This window comes from Scylla paramamosain, chromosome 25, assembly GCF_035594125.1.
Source record: "Scylla paramamosain isolate STU-SP2022 chromosome 25, ASM3559412v1, whole genome shotgun sequence".
Taxonomy (NCBI): domain Eukaryota; kingdom Metazoa; phylum Arthropoda; class Malacostraca; order Decapoda; family Portunidae; genus Scylla; species Scylla paramamosain.
In genome coordinates, this window is record NC_087175.1 from 3985001 (window position 1) to 3998006 (window position 13006).

At 47.7% G+C, this 13006-nt stretch overlaps 1 long non-coding RNA gene across 1 annotated transcript; it reads left to right on the top strand.

Moving 5' to 3' along the window:
- Positions 1-3142: 3142 nt before the first annotated feature.
- LOC135113115 (uncharacterized) lies at positions 3143-5033 on the top strand. Its single transcript, XR_010274710.1, has 3 exons — positions 3143-3622; positions 3983-4059; positions 4551-5033. It is a non-coding gene; the product is annotated as an uncharacterized LOC135113115 (long non-coding RNA).
- Positions 5034-13006: the final 7973 nt, after the last annotated feature.

The following is a 13006-nucleotide window of genomic DNA, read 5'->3' on the forward strand; positions in this document are numbered from 1 at the left end:
TGTCTCTTCCTCATGATTACATCCTTCATTCCTCATTTTCTCTTCCTCCTCCTCCTCCTCTTACTACTACTACTACTACTACTACTACTATCACTCCTACCCCCCTCCTCTTCCTTAATAAGAAAATAATAATAATAATGATAATAATAATAATAATAATAATAATAATAATAATAATAATAATAATTGGATAGTGTCGATGTATTTTTTTTTTCTTTTTTTTTACTCCTCAGTATCTCCTCTTCTTCTCTCCCCTCATATTCCTCCCCCCTTTTCTACCCTCTCTTCCTCCTCATTCTCCACACCCTGGAAATTACGCCAAATACTGACGGGAAGAGGGGAAAATGTTAAGGCCGGGGCCCGGCGTGGCTCGTCGGGGCGGGGCGCCAAGGATACCGCGGTGTGTGTGTGTGTGTGTGCTTCACTACTCCTTTCCTACCCCCGCACAGTCAAATCCTCAATTTTGGCGTCTTTTCATTGCGCTTGCCATCCAAAACACATACCACAACATTTTTAAAAGTAAATAAGAATCTGGTTCGAAAAATATGGTTTTGTTCATCTTTCTGGGACCAGTTGACATTTCAAAACAGCCTGACAATGAGGCGCACATTCAGAAACGCTTTGCTCTCACCAGGACTGTTTTCATTAATAATGGTGAAGTGATACGGATTTTAAGTTTTAAGAGTGCTTTTGTAGTTCTAGTAACAGATTAACAACATTTCTACATTATTAATAGGAGAAACATGCTTGAGAACCCGGTTAGTCATCTCTGTGACTTTGAACGCACTCGCGGTAAGAGAGCAAAACATTTCTGATTTTTTTTTTTTTTTTTTTTTTTGTGGCTGGCCAAGACTGAAACGTATCTTAAACTTTTCCCTTTATTTTATTATTAATTTATTTATCTTGCCCTCCTCAATGTACTTTTTCTTTTAATTCTGACTATTCAGTTTTTTTTTTTTTATCTTTAATTAACTGGTAAGGAACATAAGCAGAGAACACCACAACTACCACCACCACCACTGCTACCATTACTATTACGACCAACTACTTACCTTATTTTCCGCACTCCTCAAGCCTCAGGGAAGATGGCAAGGCTCCACCAGTCCCTCAGGGTCACTACACATGCCTCCTACACGCACTCGCGCATGCAGACACGCAAAAAGCACGTATTTACTCTTAAAACACGGACACATCAACGCTCACTCAAACACTTCGTTTTCCCGCCTCGCTCATCATTAGCAGCAGTAGCAACAATCAAGTGGGATCTCTTTGCTACGGTGTCCTGTCAAATCTCCCCCGGGTCAAATTTCTCCAGGGAATAATTTGGACACGGGAACGATCTGGCGCAAAAGCAGCAAAGTCACTCCCACCGTCCAAATTCCTCCCGAAGACAATTTCGACAGAAACTAACTATTGTATGAAATTTTATTGACTGTAGAGTTTTATTGACAAATTACTATTGTTTCGTTGTGTGTGGAATATGTTGCAATAGAAATGGAGCAAGTAAACAAGAGTTTACCCCCTGTACAAGTGGAAAATCCTACCACCATGTTTTATATTTATGTATTTTATCCATTATCAACTTCGTTATGGAGTTTTATTGACAAATTACTAATGCTCCATTGTCTGTGCGATATTTTATGATAGGAATGGAACAAGTAAACAAGAGTATAGCGAGTGATGACACAGAACAACAAATCTTACTCCATGAACGACTACACATATGTAAAATCGTATATCACTATAGCTACGTGTTGGTTACTTGTAAATAAAATTAATATGATGATGTTCAAAGTTTACTCCTGGGACTTTCATTGTTTTCTTCTTGTATTAGATCATAATCCATGAACAGCCTAAGCGATGCAGTTTATCATTTATAGACTCTAATCTGTGTCTTGTAGTTTCATTAATGTTTTTTTTTTTTTTTTTTGTGGAAATTGTTAAAATTGTAACTGTGCAATGATGACAGTGCAGCACACAGGTGAAGGCTTGCCGCCGAGGAGAGGGAACATGCCTATAAATATCAAATTACACTTGTGAGGAGGTAATATGCCATTGTTACTCAACACAAGAAAGTTTAACCTGATTTTTTTTTTATTTATTTATTTTTTTTTATTTTGTTTCATGTAAGCTATATAAAGAAATAACTTACCTTAAGTCCAATGATGTTCTGTTTGTTGGCCTTATAATCACGTGTGAGAAAACGACGGATAACCAACATGAAACTGAAATCTGGTGAGAAAGGTGTGTCCTCTGCCAACTGCTCAGTGAATACCAGAAATAATGAATAATAGTTTGTCATGGCTTTACTACTTATATATATATATATATATATATATATATATATATATATATATATATATATATATATATATATATATATATATATATATATATATATATATATATATATATATATATATATATATATATATATATATATATATATATATATATGTATTTCCTCCCTGCCGGCTGAGTCTCCCGCGGCAGGTCACGGTGTGGGCGCAGCAGGCCGGTGCGTCAACTGTCTGCGGGGCGGTGCCATTCCTCTGCGCACACCGTGCAGTCGTGGATATGAAGGACAGTATACCCAGAAGAGTCAACCTTCAGGCCATCTTTCACCTGATACATAGTTTATTTCTTCTTCATCTATATGCACATGTACAGGCACAGGTATATGTACGTAAATTTACATGATCTTGACCACCCATATGTCCGCCCCAAAGACAGCTTGCCACCTCTCACCCAAGTCCACCCAAGTTGAAAACATTGTATGATCTAATTTGTATGTATGATATGCCGTCTGAATTCCGGTGGCACGGTACAACACCACTACTGTAGTCTTTTGTGGTCACAGATATGTTGGCTAGCCTGGAAGCAACAACAGAAAACAGGAAGTGAGGAGCGGTACACCAGCGTTTCTCTGTACTTTCAATGCTCAGCTAGAAACGTTTTGAGTGTAAGGGGGTAGGAGCGACAGCGGACCAATAGTGCGTTGGCTTCACATTCGTGACGTCATGCCGACTCCTCCCATTGTACCTCCATGAGACAGCCAGACAGTGTATTTTGTTATATAATAAAATAACATTAAAAAAAAATCCAAGCCAGCAGTGTATGCTCGGCGCCACTATCAAAAATGGGTTACGGCACACCTGGCGCCACTATCAAGAACTGGGTTACGGTGACAGACTTGCCTGAATAATCTAACTTTTTTGGGTTGGAAGTAATTAAATCATAGCTACATCACTCCCCAGATCAAGGGGGAATCACCGACCAGATTTCATCACAATCAATTCATTCTTTTCCTTGAAAGGCGAACACACACGAGCAGTGTGTTCCAGCTAACTTCAAATGGAAAGTATTTACATTCCGTCCGTAAGGGTGAAAAGAAAGCATCATTCGCAAGCAATATCGACTGTTTAGTGAGGTCTCAGGGTGCAGGAAGACCATGGCATGGGACAGAGGGTATTTAAAGCTGAGGAGAGCGGTTGTGGTGGTCACTTTCAGACAGGAAGCGAAGGAGAGACCAGTATTAGAAGCAACGTTGAGATGCGTCGCTTGGTGCTCGTTTTCTGTGCAATGGTGCTGGTGGCTGCGGTGCACGATGCTGTGGGTGACAGTAAGTAGAGAGAGAGAATAAATATTCACTGTACCTCATCTCCATAACCAAATTCTTTCTCTTCAGTGTCTTTCTGTATCTCATTGGCCAGTCCCTCAAATGTGGGGAATGACGCAGCACACAGACGGTGATTAGTGAGCTGTTTGTTGTATAGTTATTGCTGTACTGCTGTACACACATGAATGTACATTTTGTTTGTTATTATAGCTTTTAAAACTTTTTGCATGTGCAGTTTCCTTCCTCTCAATATTTTACTTTATCCTTTGCCCCGGAAGAGGCTGGCAAACTCTGCCATTCTCCTTTGTTATACTTTTTCATACAGCGATGAACCTATTAATCAGTCATTCAATCATTCTACAGGTGCATCTGAGACACGGTTTGCTAGATCAGTGATTGGGGTCGTTTACCATGGTAAACCTTCAAAGAGTGCCAACACAGTAAGGAAGACAGCGATTTCTAATGAAAATTATTGGGGTTTTCAAGGGCACGTGCTTTCATGGTTCTGGTGACAGTTGAACAGACTGTAGCTAGAGCTGTTATGTATTTCCAAGGATGTTTTCATGGTTGTCACAATAGTTGAATAAGAACCTTACATCACTGATTAAAAATACATGAAACGCCCATGACAGCCTCATACATTATCCGCGGCCTTTGAAAATAGTCCAGATAAGAGAACCAAAATGTTTAAACCTTTACAATGCTAAACATTTTTCCTCCTATAATCCTTTACTTAGGATTTTCCAGAGACTTATTTTGGTACGGAAACGTGTGATTTAGTTTTGTTGGCCAGAAAATGAAAAATTAACCTCTTATACTTTCTTTTCCCTATATGTCAATACATACTATAGAACAGGAGTTGAAATGGGGAATTTATTTTTATTTATTTTTCTCTACCGTACATCATTCCTTCGTTTGTTTTCTCCACCAGGGGGCATTGAGGAGCAAAGGAAGAAAACGTCCGCGCATTATTAAGGGACGCCCCTATTTAGTGTATGCCAGAAAGTGATGTGAAATGTCAAGATTATGGCAACGGGGCACGAATGAAGAGCAGGATCAAGACTTTTTTTTTTTGCCTTTTTTTTTCTACAGCCGTTCAAAAGGCCAGGGGGAAATCCTTGAGCCACCTGGTGTTTGTAATAAATACCACATACGAATGTTACAATATCGGTATGGTTAAAATGTGCAGGTGTGTATGCAGGTGTGTCTGTTGAGTGACGTGGGGATACAAGGCTGGTGAATTAAATGGGCAGGTGTGGTATTGTTTTGTTTGCTCTTTTATCTGTCTGTTTATTTATTCATTTATTTATTTTTCTTCTTTGCTTGAGTTTGATTTGTGTTCTCGTTATTGTTTGTTGGTTGTTCAAGTTACTGTTCTGTTCCTGCTCTTGTCATAATAAAGCGGTGAATTGTTGTTATTATTATTATTATCATTATTATTATTATTATTATTATTATTATTATTATTATTATTATTATTATTATTATTGTGGTAATGGTGGATCGGAACAGGAAAGGAGGAGGATAAAAAAACCTGATTGCGCTGTGCTGTTGGTTTTAGGCAAGAAGTAGGAAAAGACAAGAGAGAGAGAGAGAGGGACAGCATTGAACCTTGAACAATGAGACGGAAGAGCACCTGACCGGGGAAACCCGGGCCCCGCATCCCTGCCAGGCACGGTATCCGCGCTTTTTACACTACAAGAAAGTAAAAGGAAATAGAGTAATGCATTTTTGTCCATTGCTGAAGCGCGTACACTGACACACCTGATGCCTTGGCGAGGACTAATTACAACACAACAACAACAACAACAACAACCCTTTTTGTTTCTCCTCGGTGTTGCGAGCCCCACAGACCACTGACCACAAGATGCATTGGTCATCCTCTCCCTACCGCTGCCACCACTACTGCCTAAATTAAATGAAAAGTAATAAAACATAGAAGATCAAGAGAATAGATAGATAAATGAGTAAGTTAATAAATAAATAAATAAATAAATAAACAATAACGACGCAGATTTCACGATAACGACGCAGATTTCACGATAACGAAGCAATTTTCACGATAACGACGCTGGAATCGGCCTAACGAAACGATTTTCACGATAACGACGCAGATTTCACGATAACGAAGCGATTTTCACGATAACGACGCAGATTTCACGATAACGACGCTGGAATCGGCATAACGAAGCGATTTTCACGATAATAACGCAGATTTCACGATAACGAAGCGGATTTCACGATAACGACGCTGGAATCGCCATAACGAAGCGATTTTCACGATAATAACGCAGATTTCACGATAACGAAGCGGATTTCACGATAACGACGCTGGAATCGCCATAACGAAGCGAGTTTCACGATAACGAAGAGATGAAGCAGGTTTTCCTCGGCTGGGATGAATCCTTTTCCCCTTAAGGCGCCATCCCAGGCCTGCAGGAGTGTGTGGGGACAGTGGCGGTGCAACCCTCCAGCCCCTCACACCGAACAAGAGGTCATCAGGAAGAAAATTTTGACAACTCACCAGTCACTGCCAAGGAATTATTAAGGCGCACTCTTCTCCCCAAAAGAGGTCCCTCGCATGGCAGTGTCTGGGGCACTGTGGAGAGCAATTGTCTCCTCCTTTACTGTTAAGTCCTGAACGCCGAATTTTGATGAACTACTACACACAATTCACCAGACACTGCCACGGATGGAGGAGCCCCTAACTCCCCTTCAGGACCCCTCTGATGGCAGTATCTGGTGATTGGTGCGTAGTGTTAACGATGACCTCTTGTTTGCGGGCGTGAGGTGCTGAAGGTGGACGATCATATCTACATGAGGAGGTAATGGAGGAGCGGGACTTGCTGCCCGATCACCGCCCTGGGCCCCGGGTGGAACCAGACAGCCACCCTCCCCTCCAGTACGCTCCCCCTGTCCTCCACGGGCCGGAACAAATTTTGGTTGGTAAGTTTCCGAAACGACATTTAATTTTGCGTTGAATTATAAATCATCGTCAGTACTTGAAAAATGAGTTTAGTTGACGCATGTGAGAAAATCGGTTCATCAGTGAGGTGAAGAGAGGGCATTTATACCTCTGAATGTCCCGCGTGAACCTGTTTCCCGCAATCCTAATGATAAATTTACGACAATGACTTCAGCTTGCCTGTTGTACGTATTTGAGGTAAGTTAGGAAGAAATAAAACATGAACGATATTGTACGTTATTTTTTATTCAGTTATCGCATAACACTTGATAATTCTTATTGGAATCGACGGGAACCCCAGCAAGAAAACCACCTGCCTTATCTCTCTCTCTCTCTCTCTCTCTCTCTCTCTCTCTCTCTCTCTCTCTCTCTCTCTCTATACATATATATATATATATATATATATATATATATATATATATATATATATATATATATATATATATATATATATATATATATATATATATATATATATATATATATATATATATATATATATATATATATATATATTGTTACGAGAGGACAAGATCATGAAGATACCCAGACTGAGTCCCAGCGGAAGGGGAGGATGACGTCACACTACGTCACCTCGCCGACCGCCTACCCTGGGGCTCGGGAGTATCACGTGACGTGTAGCAGCCCTGGGATTGGTGGCGGAACAGTTTGGGAGACAGAGTGGCGGGAGAGACTGGTGAGGGAAGAAAGCGCGCGCGTCGCCGACACTGTCTCCTGTACTTGTATGTGCCTTTGTGAGCTGGAGCGAGGCGTCAAGAAGCCTTCCGAGGGTCGACAAGAGGCCCGGGGTGCCGAGCTACAGCATAGGACTACTGTGTAGTGTGAGCAACGGAGAATAGAGGGCCAGAAGCCGACAAGTGTGTTTTACTACTCGCCTTCTGAGGGGAGCCAGGGGAGAACACGGAGCGCCGCAGGGTAAGTTCACCGTCACGTATGCAGGAAGCACCGGACCCTAAAAGTGTAAGTGTGACTGCCCACGGGGTGGTGAAGTTACAGTGGTGTCAGGAGTGGGATGAGTTAAGTGCTAACTGTGTGCGTCGTGGTGTGTTACCGAGTGTGCGTGTGTATTGGACAGGGGAGGCGAGCAGCGGTGGTACGGGTAACGTACTTGTGGATCGCAGCGGGCGGGCGGACGGTGCAGTGTGTTTTGCCATGGTAAGCTGCGTGTTGTGTTAAGTTACGGTGCCTTACAGTAATTAAGTCAGCATGGCGGCGAAAGAAATCACACTAGCGGATGTTATGAGTGCCCTGAAGGCGCAGGGAGAGGTACAGCGTGCTGAGTTGCAAGCGGTGACGAGCAGTGTAGACCGTGTATTTAAGGAGGTTATGGGGCTCGTGAAGGAGGAGTGTTCACGGGTTAAAGACGAGGTGTTAAGTGAAGTGTTCACCAAGGATCAGGTGAAGGGAGAGGTGGAAAAAGCGGCCAGTGAACTGAGGAGATATGTGGATGAGGTTGTGGCGGCACAGGCGCCTCCTGTACTCTCTCAGCATAAAGGCACGCTGTCCCGGTCAAGTGGGCGTGCTAGTGAGACTGAGGGGGGGAGTGACGAAGAGGAGGAGGATAATAGTTGTCACGGAAGCCTAAACAGCCTTTCTCCATTGGCCAAGGTGATACCGTCTCCCCTACGCTCTCCTGTAAACGTCTTATCACCTCCACCATCCCCGACAGCCTCAGTAAAGTCGTACCCCTCTGCTGCCAGCTCCACGTCACGGAGGCTGAAGGACGGGATGAGGCGCCGGCCACAGGAGTTCGATGGAACAGTGTCTTGGGAAGCGTATAAGACACAGTTCGAGCTCTTGGCCAGCGCCCGCCAGTGGAGTCGCCCTGAGATGGCCATGCAGCTGGTGTGGGCACTCAAAGGACCGGCATTAGAAGTCCTGAACCAGCTGCCAGCTGCCCAGCGGTGCTCGTATAGTAAAGTGACGGCGACACTGGAGAGGAGGTATGGGTACCAGCACCAAACCGAGGTGTTCAGGACAAGGTTCCGGGCCAGGTTACGAGGCCCGGACACGCCTGGCGCAGGATTTGGAGGTGCTGGTGCAGCGTGCGTATCCGGAGGCCAGTGAGGAGATGATCACCATTCTCCTGCGGGATCAGTTCGTTGATGCCATCGATAACCAACAACTGAGGATATACGTCCAGCAGGCACACCCCAAGGACCTTCAGGAGGCCCTGGCGAGGGGCCTGGAGATGGAGTCATTTCTCCGGACGACGCGGGAGCGACCCAGCGGGAATTATGTCCTGCAGAGAGTGAAGGCAAAGAAAGGGGCCGTGCGGAAGGCCTACTCTAGCCCTTCACCGCCCCTAGGTGAGTTCAGGGGTAAGTGCTACTCTTGCGGGCAGCAGGGGCACACCAAGAGGTACTGCCCGCAGGGATCAAGTAGTGGAAAGGCTGTCAACTGCAGAGCAGGGCAGTACCAGTACAAACCCTGTTGTTGGAACTGCGGTCAGGGGCACAAGACGGCAGAGTGTGCCCTCGTCTCTCCCAGGGATAGCAAGGAGGCTGGGGGAAACGGAAAGAGGCTGGTGGAAGGGGTCGAGCGCCAGCCAGAGAGCCAGAGACCCCAGTCCGCCTAAGTTGCCGCGCCGAGGGTGCCCGGACAGTGCAGGTGGGCGGGCAAGTGGATGGCAAATCTTGCTGCCTCACTGTGGACTCGGGCGCGGAACGTACCTTCGTGCAGGACGGGGTGGTGGCAACTGGACAGCCCCCGGTGGCCCAGCAACAACTGTGTGGTATTACAGGGCACTGCACACAGCTGAGGGGACCAGTGCATGCCAGGATTGCGGTTGGCAGCACGGAGGAGCATCTTCCCGTCTTTGTAGCGGACGTCGGGGAGAACTTGCTCGGCCTAGACTACCTGAAGCAGAGCAGGGCGGTGCTGGACTTCGGGGAAATGACTATGTCGGTCAGAGGTAGTGTGGTGCCGCTACAGGAGGGCGGTGTTGACGCAGAGGAGTGTGAAGCTTCAATTGAAACTCACCGAGCCCATACTGCGTCCCTACCCGAAGCCAGCCACCGCTGCCGTCTCAGTAAGGAACAGAAGGAGGAAAGTCAAGGGTCGGAAGAGTGTGAAGGTGTACAGACGACTATGGACCCGGAAGGTCATTGCGAGGACATGCAGGGGAGTAGCACTGGGGTTCCACCTCATCTGCAGGATCTATTGCAGAGGAGTTCGGCATGCCTGTCTGGGGAACAGGTGGACGAGGTGAAGGAAGTGCTGACTCTGTATGCAGATGTCTTCTCGCAGGGAGATAATGACCTGGGCCGGACCAGTCTGGTTAAACACCGCATTCACACAGGGGATAGTCGGCCGGTTAAGTTGCCACCCCACCGGATTGCGCCTGCTCGTCGGCTGGAAGTGGAAAAAGCCGTGGAGGAGTTGCGCGCGCAAGGGATAATCGAAAAGTCGGCTAGTCCCTGGAGTGCTGCTGTTGTCCTCGTTAAGAAGAAGGATGGGTCTACCAGGTGTTGTGTGGACTATCGGGGCCTTAACGCGGTGACGACAAAGGACTCTTACCCTCTACCGAGGGTGGATGACACGCTTGACGCGCTCACGGGGGCCCAGTGGTTCTCCACCTTAGACTTGAAATCAGGTTACCATCAAGTTGAGGTTGCGGAGGAGGACAGAGAGAAAACGGCCTTCTCGTATGGGCAGGGACTGTATCAGTTTAAAGTGATGAGTTTTGGTCTGGTGAATGCCCCGGCCACCTTTGAGCGTCTAATGGAGCGTGTGTTGGATGGGTTGCTGTGGAAAAGCGCCCTGGTGTACTTGGACGATGTGCTAGTGTACGGGAATTCGTTCAAGGGGGCTCTGGAGAGGCTTAAGACAGTGTTGGACAGGTTCAGGGGGGCAAATGTGAAACTCAGTCCAAAGAAGTGTAGCCTGTTCCAGAGGGAAGTGCCGTTTCTGGGTCACATAGTGAGTAGTGAGGGAGTGAAAACAGACCCTGGTAAGGTAGAGTCAGTTAAGGAGTGGCCAGTGCCGCGCAGTGTGACGGAAGTGCGCGGGTTCCTTGGGTTGTGTACGTACTACCGGAGGTTTGTGAAGGGTTTTGCGCAAATTGCGGTGCCACTCCATCACTTGACTCGTAAAGGGGCATGCTTTCACTGGAGCGAGGACTGTCAACGGGCCTTTGAAACTCTGAAAGAGGCTCTCGCTAATGCCCCTGTGTTACCGTACCCGGATCCAATGAAACCATACGTGTTGGATTGTGATGCGAGTGCTGAGGGAGTAGGAGCCGTCTTGTCCGAGGAGAAAGACGGACAAGAGTGGGTCGTCTCCTACTTCAGCAGGAAGTTCTCAGCCCCTGAAAGGAACTATTGCGTCACTCGTAAGGAGTTGTTGGCAGTGATCCTGGCCATTGATCACTTCCATCCTTACTTGTACGGGGCCAGATTCAAGATCAGGACAGACCATGCTGCTCTGAGGTGGCTGAAAACCCTCAGAAACCCGGAGGGGCAGCTGGCCAGGTGGATTGGCAAGCTGGAGCAGCATGACTACAACATCGAATACCGGCCTGGAAAAATGCATAGCAATGCTGACAGTTTGAGTCGCCGTCCTTGCGACAGTGACTGCAGGCATTGTAGACGCCATGAGACTGAGCCTGTGTGCGTGAAGGCTGCCGGTCTTGTCAGTGACACTGAGTGGGGAGAGGACCTCAAACAGGCCCAGCGACAGGACGCTGATATCGGGCCCATAGTGACACTGCGGGAAAAAGGCGAAGAAAAACCGCCATGGGAAAGCGTGGCCCCGCTAAGCCCTGCCGTCAAGGCGTTGTGGCAGCAATGGGCAGTGTTGCGAGTGAGTGACGGTGTGCTGCAACGGCGGTGGGAGTCATGTGACGGCGGTGTGGCCTTCTGGCAAACAATTGTCCCTGTGGATATGAGGGAGGCTCACGGTGGAAATGCAAGTGGTCACTTCGGTGTGAGGAAAACGCTAGGGCGGTTAAAGCAGCGGGTTTATTGGGTAGGCATGCGGAAGGACGTTAGTGAATGGTGCAAAGTGTGTGATGTGTGCTGTGGGAAGATGGGCCCCGGGAGAAAGACAGTTGCTCCCTTACAGGTGTATCAGGTTGGGGCACCTATGGAGAGGGTGGCAGTGGACATCCTGGGTCCGTTCCCTCAGACACTGAGAGGTAACCGCTTTGTGTGTGTGACCATGGACTACTTCACTAAATGGCCGGAAGCGTATCCGCTGCCAAACCATGAGGCTGCCACCGTGGCAGGTGTGTTAGTGGACGAGTTCTTCGCCCGGTTTGGCGTGCCGCACGAGCTGCACTCTGACCAGGGCAGGGAGTTTGAGTCGGCAGTATTCCGGGAGTGCTACCAGTTGCTGGGCGTCAAGAAAACTCGTACTACACCCCTGCGGCCGCAGTCGGATGGCATGGTGGAACGCTACAACCGCACGTTGGGGCAGGAGTTGGCCAAATATTGCCAGGAAGGGCAGGAGGACTGGGACTTAAAAATCCCCCTGCTTCTCTTGGCCTACCAGTCAGCCGAGCATGAGGTGACCGGTTACATGCCAGCCCGGCTGATGTGTGGGCGGGAGCTCCGGCTACCAGTGGACCTCGTGACTGGCAGGCCGCCGGACGAAGACCTGCCCACTACCATCACCCAGTACGCTACAGCCCTACAGGACCGTCTCCGGGAGGTGCACCATCAGGTGAGGGGTAACCTGAAGGTGTCCGGTGAGGCGATGAAGGACCGGTACGACCGCCGGGCAACGGCACCACCCTTTAGCGAGGGGGATCAGGTGTGGCTGCACAACCCTCGACGTAAGAAAGGATTGTCCCCTAAGCTCCAGAGCCCCTGGGAGGGGCCATACGTGGTGGAGAAGGTCATCTCGGACGTCACCTTCAGGATACGCCAAGGGCCAAGGAAGCGGGCACTGGTGGTGCACGCTGACAGGCTCTGGGGTTACCATGGCCCTGGAAACTTCTCCTGGGGAGAGCGAGCTGCTCTCCTGACCAGTGACGAAGAGGAGGACAAGGACGAGGGCCTTGGGGACGACGAGCCCCTGGTGATGGAGGATGACGGAGACCTGGACCTGAGAGAGCCTGAGCCGCTGGTGATGGAGGAAGGTGGAGCGGATGAGTTGTGTCCCTTGGAGGGGGCACTGGCGGATGTCGACGCTGGACCTGTAGTAGGGAGACCCAGACGGGAGCGGCATCCACCCAAATGGAGTGAGGATTATGTTCTTTGTTGATTTTTGATATACCTAAAGTTGAATTATTATTTTCTTGTTTTTGGGGGTGTATCTGTAACCTAAAGGAATAGAGAGAGTTGGGGAGCGAGGGCGCTCAGTCTCTTTACAGGAGGGGGTAGTGTTACGAGAGGACAAGATCATGAAGATACCCAGACTGAGTCCCAGCGGAAGGGGAGGATGACGTCACACTACGT